Source organism: Chrysochloris asiatica, unplaced genomic scaffold (genome assembly GCF_000296735.1).
Source record: "Chrysochloris asiatica unplaced genomic scaffold, ChrAsi1.0 scaffold00001, whole genome shotgun sequence".
Lineage (NCBI taxonomy): Eukaryota > Metazoa > Chordata > Mammalia > Afrosoricida > Chrysochloridae > Chrysochloris > Chrysochloris asiatica.
In genome coordinates, this window is record NW_006408519.1 from 4796980 (window position 1) to 4810746 (window position 13767).

The window sequence follows — 13767 nt, forward strand, 5'->3', positions numbered from 1 at the left end:
CCTGTTTCACTGGACAAGTTCTAGAACCCCTTTTAGGTATTCCAATCAATTGTAGGCTGAAGACGAGCTTATAAGCTTTCAGTTATCATGTTTCCCAATTTTCCTTTCTATCCCATTCAAATGTCTATTTTACAATAAAAGGCATAATACATAATTCAGTGAAGCACCTTAACATTATTTACCTTTGTATCCATTCAGATTATACCTGGATCCCTGTATCACAGAGCCCTGTTTTCCCAAGACTGCGTACACATCACTATTTACCTTTGTCCCATTTAGCCCACATAAACCTGCCTAAGTGTTACCCTATCTTCCTTGTTCTTCTGCCCCTCCCTCCTTTTTTTGCATTGCCCTCCCCTTCCTTGTACATTGCCCTTCCTCTCACCCTAGCTATGATGTTACTATCCCCAACCTGCTATATGCTACCTCTTGAAATGGTTGAACATTGACCATCGCTTTTTGGTACAGTGACTCTGTGTATTCCATCCATCTTCTTTAGATGCTTTGTGCATCATTCGATATTTTGCCCATAGAATCCTTCGCTATTAAAAGTCTAGGCTTGAAGTTTTTCTTCAGTGCTTTCAGCTTGAGAAATGCTGAGTGTGCTCTTCCCTTTAGGTTTTTTAACTCCAGGTCTTTGCACTTTTCATTAGAATACTTGACTTTGTTTATTCAGTTGCCCTTTGAAATTTTTTGTTCTGCTCTTTTACCTCCTCATTTCTTCTAATTGCTTTAACTTTTCTATCCTCAAGAGCAAGTTTTAAAGTCTCTTATGACATACATTTTTCACCCCTTTCTTTCCTATTTTTTTAATGATCTTTTGCTTCCTCCCTGTATGATATTCTTGATATCATCCCACAGCTCTTCTGGTCTTTGTTCATTAGTGTCTTATGTATCAAATTTGTTCTTCAGCTGGTCTCTAAATTCAGGTGTGATATATTGAAAGTCATATTTGGCTCTTGTGTACTTGTACTTGTTTTAATGTTCCTCAGCTTCAGCCTGAACTTGCATATGAATAATTGATTGTTCCACAGTCTTCTGTTTTGTCTGATGGTATTGATATTAAACTTTCCTACCTTCTCTTTCCACAGATGTAATCAACTTGAGTCCTGTGTTTTCTATCTGGTGAGGCCCTTTTATATCATTTGAAAAGGTATTTGTACTTAATAAGTCATTGGTCTTGCAAAATTTTTTCATGTGATCTCCAGCATCATTTCTATCACCATATTTTCCAACTACTCATTCTTTCTCTTTGCTTCCAACTTTTGAATTCCAATTACCTTTCTCTGTTTATTAGGTCAGTTCTGGTCAGTTCAGCCCTTGGTCAAATGGGTGCCAGAAACAAGCTTGGGAACAATTATCAGTGCATTTTTTTTGTGTGTGTGTTTAATATCTTTAATTATGTAAAGATTTGTTCATTCACATCTCCTAGAGAACATTTCACCCACTGCTCTGCTTGGCAGCCAGTCTCTTATCTCTCTCTTCAGCAATGGTAAGGCGGATACCTTTTCCTCGGGGAAGAGAAATCCATGGTTTATTGCCCTTGCCAATAACGAAAATGTTGGAAAGTCGGGTGGCAAAGCTGTTGCCATTGGCATCTTTCACATGAACCACATCAAAAGAGCCAGGATGTCTCTCTCTGTTAGTGATCACACCAATTCTTCCCAAGTTGGCACCTCCAGTCACCATACACAGGTTACCAGTATCAAACTTGATGAAATCAGTAATCTTTCCAGTCTCCAAATCAATCTGAATGGTATCATTCACCTTGATGAGGGGATCAGGGTAGCGTATGGCACGAGCATCATGGGTCACCAGATGGGGGATTCCTTTCGTGCCCACAAAGATCTTTCTTACTTTGCACAACTTGTACTTCGCCTCCTCAGGTGTAATACGATGAACAGCAAATCGACCCTTGGTGTCACAGACCAGACGGAAATGTTCTCCGGTTTTGTCAATGCTGATAACATCCATAAAACCAGCAGGATATGTTATATCAGTTCAGACTTTGCCATCAATCTTAATGAACTGCTGCATACAGATCTTTTTAACTTCATCTCCTGTCAGGGCATACTTAAGTCTGTTCCTTAAGAAAATGATCAGTGGGAGGCATTCTCTCAGTTTGTGGGGGCCAGTGGATGGGCGTGGAGCAAACACACCAGTCAGTTTGTCCAGCATCCAATGCTTGGGGGCAGCCACACGCTTAAGATGTTTCTTGGGACCACGAGCCATGGTGGCACTGAGCAGGAAAGAGAACGAGCTTCTTTATCAGTGCATCTTAATTATATGTCTGATCAATTTCAGGCTAAAGAAGTTGGTAAAGCATTTCAATTTCATTATCATTGGACTTAGTGATGGTACATAAATTTGAATAATGGTGGTATTGTTCTTCCATGTAGGTGTATGGATATTATTCTATAGCATACAACATTGTACTTCAAGATAGCTCTTGAAATGTTTTTTTTTTCTTCTTAGTTTTTATTGTGAATTGAGTGATAATTTACATCACACATCCTACTTCCTCCCTGTGTTTCTTGTTTCCACTTCTCCTTTTTTCCTAACCCTTCTGAACTTTGTCCCTGGGTAAATGCTGCCCTTTTGATTCCACATTGTTGGCTCTTCTAAGGTATATGTGCCTCACTAGTGTTATTGCGTTCCTTATACCCCTTTTTATTGATAATTTACATGGGAAACATCAGCTTTACATTAATTCTATCTTATTTAATTTCATTGCAGTGATTACAATCCCCTCCATGCATCATCAATGAAATGTTCTTTTGGATGATGAGTGTGACACAATTCCTCTTCAAATTGTCATTCTTGGCATAGTAAACCATATGTTTTTGCTGGGTTAAATTCTAACTCCCCTTTTAGCATATCTAATCAAGTATAGGCAAAAGGTGAGCTTTTAATTTTAAGTTCTTGGTAATCGTAATTGTCAATATTCATTTCTGTTACAATATGTATATCCATTTTATAATGATAGGCAAGAGAAACCAATATCTAAAAGGTAGTCAAACACATAAACCATTTTCAAACACTTAAGTTCAATGTTTTTTCCTCCCTTGGACTAACCCAGTTCATATGCATGAACCTTGGGCCTCTGGCAGAGTGGATTCCAGTAGGCCCTGACCTGCCATCAGTCCTGTTTAACCAGTGTGTTACATTGTGGGAATTTCAATCAAAGGTGCACTGAAGGCATTGGCAAAGAACAAGTGTCCGGGAATTAATGGAAACATTTCAACAAACTGAGGTAGCACTGGAGACACTAATTCACGTATGCCAAGAAATTTGGAAGACCAATACCTGTCCAACTAATTAGAAGAGATCCTTATCTATGCCCATTCCAAAGAGAGGTGACCTAGTGGAATATAGGAATTATCAAACAATATCATTAATATCACATGCAAGGAAAATTTTACTAAAGATAATTAATAAATGACAACAACAGTACATTGACAGGGAACTGTCAGAGGTTCAAACCAGATTTGGAAGAGGACTTGGAATGAGTGATATCATTGCTGATGGCAGATTAATCTTGGCTAAATATAGAGAATACCAGAAAAAAACGTTTATCTGCGCTTTATTGACTATGCAAAGGTTTGCAACTATGTGGATCATGACAAGCTATGGACACATTGTTGAGAATGAGTGTCCCGAAACACTTAGTTGTGTTCATGAGGAACTTGTACATAGACCAAGAGGCAGTCGTTCAAACAGAACAAGGGTTTAACATCAGGAAAGGTGTGTGCCAGGGCTGTATTCTTTCACCCTATTTATTTAAGCTGTATTCTGAACATATAATTTGAGAAGCTGAATTATATGAAGAGGATCATGATATAAGGATTGGAGCTAGACTCATTAACAACCCGCAATATGAAGATGATAAAACCTTACTTGCTGAAAATGAAGAGAATTTAAAATACTTATTGATGAAGATCAAAGCTCACAGCCTTGGGTATGGGTTACATCTCAATGTAAGAAAACAAAAATCCTCACAAATGGACCAATAAATAACATCAAGGTAAATGGAGAAAAGATTGAAGTTGGCAAAGACTTCATTTTGCTTGGATCCACCATCAACACTCATGAAAGCAGCAGTCAAGAAATCAAACGACTTATTGCATTAGGCAAATCTACTACTCCACAAGATCTATTTGAAATGTTCAAGATCAAAGATGTCAGTCTGAGGACTAAAATGCACCATGGTATTTGCAGTTGCCGTGGGTTAATGCACCAGACTGCAAAGCCATTTGAACTGCAAGGGCGGCAGTTCAAGCTCACCAGCTGCTCCTAGGAATCCCTATACAGGGTTGCTATTGGTCAGAACCAACTGGACAGCACTTCAGAACAACAACAACATATGCATGTTAAAGTTGGACATTGAATAAGGACGACCATAGAAGAATTGATGCATTGAGTTATGGTGATAGAGAAGACTATTAAAAGTACCATGGATTATGAGAAGAATATATAAATCTGTGTTGGAAGAAATATACCAGAACTCACCTTGGAAGCCAGGATAGCAAGACTTTGTCTGTCCTACTTCATGTCAGATATTGTCAAGAGGGACCAGCTCATGGAGATGGATATCATGTGAAAAAAGTGGAAGGCCTCAACAAGATGGATTGGCACAGTGGCAGCAGCAATGGATTCAAACCTAATAACAATTGTGAGGATAGCACAGGACTGGGCAGTGTTTTGTTCTGTTGCGTATAAGGTCGCTTTGAGTCTAAATCAACTAGACAACACCTAACACAACAAAACAAGAACCAACGGAGGGCAAAAACAAAAGCTAATATATGATGAAAAGAAGAAAATTTGTGAATCCCTATAGACAATTCGGGCTGCGAACCTTAAGGTCAGCGGTTCAAAACTACCAGCTGCTCCACGGGAGAAAGATGAGGCTTTCTACTCCCGTAAAGATTTACACCCTCGGAAACCCTATACAGGGTCGCTATGGGTCGGAACCGACTCGATGGCACATAACAACAACAACAATAGACAATTCCAAATTTAACTTTTTAAGGAGCAATGAATTAAGGGACTTTTTTGATGAATGCTCAAGATTAAAGGGGGCAAAAATTACTAATAGAAATACAAATATAACAGAATTTGTTCCAAATTCTGCATTCATTCTTTTTGGTGTAATAATAATAATAATAATAATAATAATAATAATGGTGTCGAAATTGAAACTACATTAGAATATAAATTTTTTGTATCTGCTTGTTGTTGTTGTTAATGCCATTGAGTTTGCTCTTTCTCATTGTCAACCTGTATAGGGTTTCCAAGGAACAGCTGTTGGGTTTGAACCACCAACCTTGTGATTAACAGTCCAGTGTTTATCCTACAGTGCCACCCCAGGCCTCCAATATCACAGTGGATCATTGAAAATTCATGTTGAAAATTTCTGGATGATAAACAAACAAGGTTCTGCAGCCAGAATATATTTCTAGTGTGCAAAGCTAATGGAGAAAATGATAAGAGTGAGTGGCTACTGTGTTCTCTACCAGTTAGCTCTACACATTGATTTGTTTGCAAAATAGGTAACCCTAAATAATTTGGTTCTAGATTGGCTGTGGATAGGATTAGCAATTGGTACAACTTGAATGTAATTGATAAACATTGAAATAATTCAATTCACAGGGACTGCATGGTGTCATATTTAAACCAAAGACATAGTTTTGGCTTAACTTATGAACTGGAAAGACATTGGCAATGAATTATTACTATCATTTTAGCAATTACTGAATATGGACTATCTATTTGAGGAAGCAATGAAGTTTTAGGTTACCATAAAATGGAAATATTTTGGGTTTACGTCAACTTGCTGCTCAGATTGATCCATTTTTAGTGAGGCACATCTCAAAATATGATAATACAGGAAAAGGCAACCAATCATATGTGCCTAAAACACTGCATGAAGAATTAATAAAGTTAATAACTGCTACAGTTCAATCAACTACTTTCAGTGAAGTAAGCACAGCTTGCTATTTCAGTTTGTAGATTCCATTCCTGATCTTTCTCATACAGATCATCTAAGTACTGCTTTACGATATGTAGCTCCAACAGATGGAAAATCTGTCAAGTAATTTATCACTTTTACTAGCTTAAAAGTCTTAATGCTGAAGAAATTGCAAATCAGATACTTCACAATTTATATGAAGTCAGCAAAATTGATTTTACAGAGACCAGTGTTATGACAATGCTGCCATCGTATCAGGACATTATAAAGGCATACAACGGGAAATTTCAGAATATAATGAATATACTGTGTGCTGTTCGTTCACTTAATCTTGTAAAACATAGCATAGTAGATTACTTGGAGGCAGTAGATTTCCCTCTACCATTTAGTTACTCTACATATTTTTGCCACCTCTACTTGCCAGTGGGCAGTTCTTAAAACATATTTAGTCAATGATAAAGTTTTAAAATGCCTAATACATGTGGGGAAGTACATTTTGTAACAATGACTACAAGCCTAGAATCATACACTCTAATTCTAGATGCCTTAGAAAACATTACAGGAGACCAGACACAAGAAAGAAACCAAAATATTGCCAACAAAATGCAAACACTAGAAGGATATGCCACATAACCAACATATATATTTATGTTGGCTAAGTGGCATAATATATTGCAGCATTTTCATGGGATGAATCACCCTCTCCCAAATTTGGAATTAAATTAAAAATGTTACCAATCATTAACGGATACTTACGTAATTAAAAAAAGATTTTTGAAAAGACAAGAAAATACAGACTGCTGAATTTTAATTATCAAGCAGTTCACCATTGAAGAAGCACTAGAAAGAAAGAAGGAAATGATGGAAATGGTCCAGAAGTATGTGTGCTACCAATCAATTTCATGTACTGATGTGTGTACCACACCATCATTGACACATTTGAATCTTGCATTTAAAAAAGAATGTTGAAAGTGTAGGAAGTACTTTCAAATAGATTTTCTTTCTTGAAAAATATGGATCTACATGATGAGGAGGACCCCAAGAAATTAGTTCAGGATTATCCCAATGACGTAAATATAAACTCTTTACAGAGAAATGTAACAATTTCATTCTTCAATGAGAGCTAAGTTTACAGATTCAGAAAGGACAAATTTTACTCAGGTAGGCATGTGTGATTCATATTGTTGTTATGTGTGCTGTCAAGTGGCTTCTGACTTATAGTGACCCTGTAAATCTTTGCAAGAACAGGAAGCCTCATCTTTAACCTGTGGAGCATAATTGATGATAAAATTCAATACATATTTCCCAATGTTGACATGGATTTACATATATTCCTAACGTTAATGATCACCAATTGCATAACAAAATGCTCATTTTGCCCCTAATGAGACTGAAAATTCACCAGATACGACAATGATGAAAGAAAGACTCAACTCATTATTATTATTATTATGTAAGGAAGTAGACATTGTTCAGCAGCTTCATTGACAAAACCAATGAAGAATTTGTAAGAGCAGAGAAGATAAAGAAATGTTTTTAACTATAACATATTAGAGATGAAAGAATCCTGGTGTGGTGCTGTAGGATAAACACTGGACTGCTAACTGCAAGATCAGTGGTTCAAACCCACCAGTGCTCTTTGGAAACCCTATACAGGGTCACTATGAGTTGGAACTGACTTGATGGCACTTAACAGCCACAACAAAAGGGAAATGAAAGATATATCTAAAAATAAAATATAGTAATTTATTGTTTGTTTTCTGATCATTAAATCTTTTTACATCTTTTCATTTGTTCATTTATAATTATAGCATTTGTTACTAAACAAGTATCAAAATAGAAATGTGAGCCATTTAAAACAAAATTGGTGAAAGTCAATTTTTCATTGTTGGAGATAAACAGAATTTTACATTTGTTGTTGAGACAGCTAGTGCACTGACTTATGTGTGTTGCGATAGAATATGTGGAATCTTCTTTTTGTCAAAATATGGGATGCCCCACCTCCACTACTAAAAATGTTACGATCCCTAACTCTCATTCCTCCAAAGTGGCATATACCGCTTTAGCATTCCATTGCTAATATTATAGTTACATCGTCCATGGCTAAGGCACATGTATATACAAAATATGGTGTGGTGTTGTAGGATAAGCACTAGACTGCTACCCTGGTGCTCGGAAACCTAGCCGACTGTATGTTGCTGCTGTCGTTTAGTGCCATTGAGTCAGTTCTGATGGGTTTAAACTCCCGGCCTTTCGGTCAGCAGTCCAGCTTAACCTACAACGCCACACCAGGACTCCAGCTGACTTTGTGGTTCTCAGATATACTGTTGTTGTTAAGTGCTGTGTGGTTCAAACCAACCTTGTGCTCCAGTGCTTATCCCACAGTACCTCACCAGGACTCCTTGGAAACCCTATACAGGGTCACTTTGAGTCGAGAAGATGGCACTTAACAACAACATAGCATTTCCCATTCCAATGCATTAGTCCACAGAGGAGGGAGCAGCCCAGGTGATCAGTGTTTAGGAACTGCACATGCTTGAACTGGCTCTGATTATGAGGTTCAGGTGTGAATATTTTTGCCTAGTCATCACGATATGGATATGTTGTCATTAAGTGCCCTCGACTCTGTCTGACTCACAGTGAACCTGTATAGAGTTTTCGAGGAGCAGCTGGTGAGTCTGAATCAGTGACCTTGCGGTTCACTGGAAAAATGATAAGGGAAGACAAATGTGTGCATGCATACATGTGTGCATGTATATGTGGTAGACTGAAATGGGGGTGGATAAGAAGAGTGAGAGGGAGAACAAACGTGAGTGAGTGAGCTAAATCCTTATATAACATGTTGCTCAGTGCCGACAAGTTGGTTCTGACTCATAGTGATCTGTGCAGGTTTTCTAAGGCTGTAAATCTTTAAGGAAACAGAAAACTTCATCTTTCTCTAGTGGAGTGGCTGGTGGGCTCATACTGCTGACCTTATGATTTGAAGTCCAATGCTGATAATACAAAGCCACTGTGCTCCTGCTGTATAATATTCTATTGTTGTTGTTAAGTGCCATCGAGTCAATTCTGACTTATAGCAAACTTGTATAGGGTTTCCAAGGTTCAAATCGACATTGCAGTCAGATGCTTATCCTACAGTGCCACACCAGGACTCCATTTTATATAACATAATAGGAAGTTAATAAAAAATACCTAAACTGGAAAAATCAAGAGCTGGTAACATAAGCATTATATTTAGGGATAAGGAGGGCAATACTTACCACCTAAAGGGTAGGGAGATCTGTGATATTAGATACGTGTGTAGAGGCACAACTCAGAGATATTGGGGATTTGGTTCCAAACCACCACAATAAAGCAAATATCACAATAAAGTGGGCCACATGCGTCTCTTCCTCAGTGCATATAAAAAGTATGTTTACACTCTACTGTAGTCTATTATGTGTATAATAGAGTTGTGAAAAAGTTAGAAATATTATGAGAATTACCAAAATGTGACAGATATACAAAATGAGCATGTGGTGTTGAAAAAAACAGCAGTGATAAACTTGCTTGATGCAGGCTTGCCACAGGCATTTCATTGGGGAATCTTACCCCATCCACTATACAGCCATGATCTTGCCACTTCAGACATCCTTTTGTTCTCAAACCATCAATTTGTAAAAAAATATAATATCTGTGGAGCAAAATAAAGTAAGGCACAATAAAACAAGCTGTGCCTCTCTGAAGTATTGCTGCCGGGGTTCCAGTTTCTACATGCACGACTTTATTCCAAACAAATTGGGTTTAAGCCTGTCTCTGTAATTAGTGGATGGCTGCAGACAAGTTCTCTCCATAATGTTGTTAAGTGCCGGTGAGTAGGCTCCGACCCATAGCAACCCTGTGTAGGGTTTCCAAGGAGTGACTGGTGGGTTTGAACTGCTCACCTTGTGGTTCCAGTGCATCATCCTGCCATGCCTCACCAGGACTCCATATACACCTAGTTTAGTCTGGTTAGAATGCTTTCAGAAGGGCCAATCAAAACACTACCTTGCAAAGAAATCTATTGGCCCCTTTAGATTCAGGAAAGAGAAATCATTTCAGAAGGTTATGACAACAATTTTTTGAAGATTTCAAAGGGACAATCTTGATAGATATTCTCATAGGACAAAGAACAATCATGGAGGCTTATTATGAAGAAGTTTTAAGGAAATTGTAAACTATTGGTGAGAAAAAGACCAGAAAAATTGTGCTGAGAAATGTTTGCTCTTCATGTCAATGCATTCTCCCAGCATAGCAAGAGCATCCCTACAAGCACTTCATTGGGAAACCTTACCCCATCCCCACTACATTCCTGATCTTGCTACATCAGATTTCCTTTTGTTCCCAAACCTCAAAGAACATTTAAAAACAACACTGTTTGGGTATCTCAAGGATGTCAAAACTGTTGTTTTGAAGTGGTGTTAAAGGAAAAGCACAGATTTCTTTGGGGAAAAGTTAGAGAGATGGAAACACCACCTTCAGAGTGTATAGATGTAGATCAAGGACATATGGGGGAACAATCACTTCACATTTTGATATTTTTATTTAATAAAGGTTTCTATGATTTTGAACTGTACTTTTGGAATAGCCCTCATATATCTCACATATATACACTAGATCTTCTGACATTTCTAACCAGTCCTGGACATTCTTGATTTCCTGATGAATGGATGATGAGAACCATCCCTTTGACACTGAACAGGGGTGGGGAGGAGAAGCTACAAGAATTGTTGGTTCATTGTTATATAATCTAGGCACAGAGGGGTCAGGCCTTAATGGGTAGTGACAAAGTTTAGATGAGAAATGAGATGTGGTCAGACTAACATTTCTGTTTGCTATTCCCTAGATTAGACTGTCTCTCAGGAATGATGAAAAATGTGTGACAGGCTATTGAACATTAATCCGTAATCATTTATTCCCAAGATAACTGGCGCTTCTGGAACTGGGTGACTTATGAAGTCTAACTTCTTGCGTGGATGGGCTTTGCTACTTTTCCCTGAAAAAGTTTCAATGCAGGCAGTGTCACACTGGAGGGAAGAGAAGGTACTCCCTCTGGCAGGGCATATGAGTAAGAAAAGCACCCCAATATTAAAAGATTAAAAACAAATTTTTCTTTTGCTAAACTGGAAAACAAAACGAAGCAACCCACCCCAAACAAGAACAAATAAAACCTTAAAGTCATAAAAATGGACTTAATACAAGGAGAAAACAAACATCTGGGTTGTGCAGTTAACTGTCCAGATATGTAATTAAGCACATCACATTTTTAAGTGGTCTGCAAAACAGTTCCTGAATAATCTAGTTAATTTATGGCAATAGCGCCACAATAACTGTGACACTTCAAATGGAGTAGCTCTCCATTCCTTCTCTGGAGAATGGCCCTTCTGAGTCACCCTACATGTTCTTAAAACAGCAACAGCAGCAGCAGCAAAATGCTGAGTTTAGCCTGTTGGGTTTCTTGATGCAGCAAGAGATTGCTGAAGGATGCTGGGATCTGCAGCTAGCTTGAAGCTGACAGTTTCACCCCCACATCTTGTCAGGAAATAGTAGTTAAACTTTAGCTTACTGACTCTTTGTTCCTGGAATAATATAATGTTTCTTTAGATGGTTCTGTTTTTTCAGAGATGGAATGATAGTTGTACTGAATATATGTTGTAAGCGGTGCCTCATACAACGCATTAAACAGAGCAGACACTCAATAAATTTTGTTTAAAGTGAATTGGACAAGGTTTTGAGAATCACTGAAGGGGTGGATTAGCAAAATCTTATTTATAGAATGTGCTCTAATTCTCTTTTAATTGGTGTTGTTGTTAGGAACCATCAAGTCTGTTCTGACTCATACTGACCTTATGATTTTGTGCCATCCTCTCAATCATTGCTACATTTGAGTCCATTTAAGGGTAGCCCCAGTTATTATGTCTAAGTGAGTTATAGACACATATTGATTCATTTTACCACATATTTGCTGAACTGTACCAGGCACATTTCATCAAGAGCTTGGAGAGTAAAGACAGGTACTGATACAAAACTATATCGAACATTGCGATCACATAGCAGGTCCTAGAGAAAAATGGAGAACAAAATTCAAAATAAAAAAAGATCAGATTTGCTGGTTTAATAGAGATTGGTGGAATTCCTCAGACTGTAGTCTTCAGACACCCTTCAAACCTGGAACTGAACCCAGAGATCACTTTTCAGAGAAACAATAGACAGGCCTATAAAGTGAACAATAACACCTGTAAGGAATGTAGGAGAGCAAAAGGGCAGAATGTGGCCCAGAACAATGTTCAGGAGGCAGAAAGGGACTGGGAAGGAAGATGAATGGAAATGGGGGATCCAGAAAGGAAGTGGAAAGAGTATTGTTACATTGAGAGGATTGTATCTAATGTCACAGAATAAAATATGCATAAATTGTTGGATGGGAAATAATGTACTCTGTAATCCGTCACCCAAACGACAATAAAATGTTCACAAAACAAAACAACCCCCAGCCATCCCAAAGAGATCCCTTACCCTCAAGGAGTTTTTAAGCTAGAAGGACAGAAGGAATTGAATGATTGTCTGCTTTTTAAAAGTTGGGAAATAAAGAGACTTGGAATGTTCTTGAAGGAAAAAGTAGAAGAGAAATAAACGGAGAACAAGCTGCCTAACCTGAGAATGAAAAAGAGGAAAAGGAGAAAGAAGAAAGGTTTGGATGGACAGTATTTTCTCAGGTAACGTTGCTTCTAGAGTCTTCCACTAAAACCCAGGCTTCTTGTGCCAGAATTAAGACCCTGATTCATAGGTTCTAGGTCCCTCTTTTCCCAAGTCACCCTGACACCCTATTTCCCTGTATCTTTATGAGTAATTCCCTTGGGCTCTGACAGATTCTGCTCAACTCTAGGGAGTTTCCACTCAACAATGGTGCCGCCTCCCACCCCCCATCCCCTCCCCTTACAGATTCTCTATCCTGGTTTGATTTGCTCATGAGTTATAATATTAAGGGATCAGTTCCAAAATATGAAATTTAGAAATGATACTTGAGCAAAACAACACTTAAATCGACTTTGGAAAAGTCTACAATTTTCCTGAATCTTTGCCAGGGCAGGAGGAGGGGCACTTTTAGGAATTCATGGAACCCTCTAATAGCACTCTGGTATTCCTTCCATTTTCTTTTGATGCTTTGTGTATCACTCACTACTTTGCCCATGCTGTTATTAGGTGCCGTTGTGTCAGTATCGATACATAGTGACCTTGCTAACAACAGAACAAAACATTGCCTGGTCCTACGCTAATCTCATGATCATTGCTATCCTTGAACCCATTGCTCCTGACACTGTGCCAATCCATCTGGTTGGGGTCTTCCTATTTTGTGCGGGCCCTCTACTTTAATAAACAACTTTGACCACAGAATCTTTCAGTGTTGCAAGTTCAGGCTCAGATTTTTTCATTCAGTTCTATCAACTTGAGAAATGCTGAGCATGTTTTCCTCTTACGGCTTTCTCATTCTAAGTTTTTGTACATTTTGTTAGAAAACTTGACTGTCACTCAACCTGCCCTTTGAAATTTTCTGTTCAGTGCTTTAATTTCATCATTCCTACAATTTCTTCAAAGTTTTAGCTTCTCTATGTTCAAGATCAAATTTCAGAGGGTCTCCTGACATCCATTTTTGTCTTTTCTTTTTTTCCAGTCTTTTAAATCAACTTTTGATTTCTTCTTGTATGATGTTCTTGAAGTCATCCCACCATACTTCTGGTCTTTGGTCATTAGTGTCTAATGTCTATCATGTACATATATGTTGA

At 38.1% G+C, this 13767-nt stretch overlaps 1 pseudogene; it reads right to left on the reverse strand.

Annotated features, from left to right (window-relative positions):
- Nucleotides 1–1440: 1440 nt before the first annotated feature.
- Nucleotides 1441–2232, reverse strand: LOC102821705 (annotated as a pseudogene).
- Between the last annotated feature and the right edge of the window lie 11535 nt (nt 2233–13767).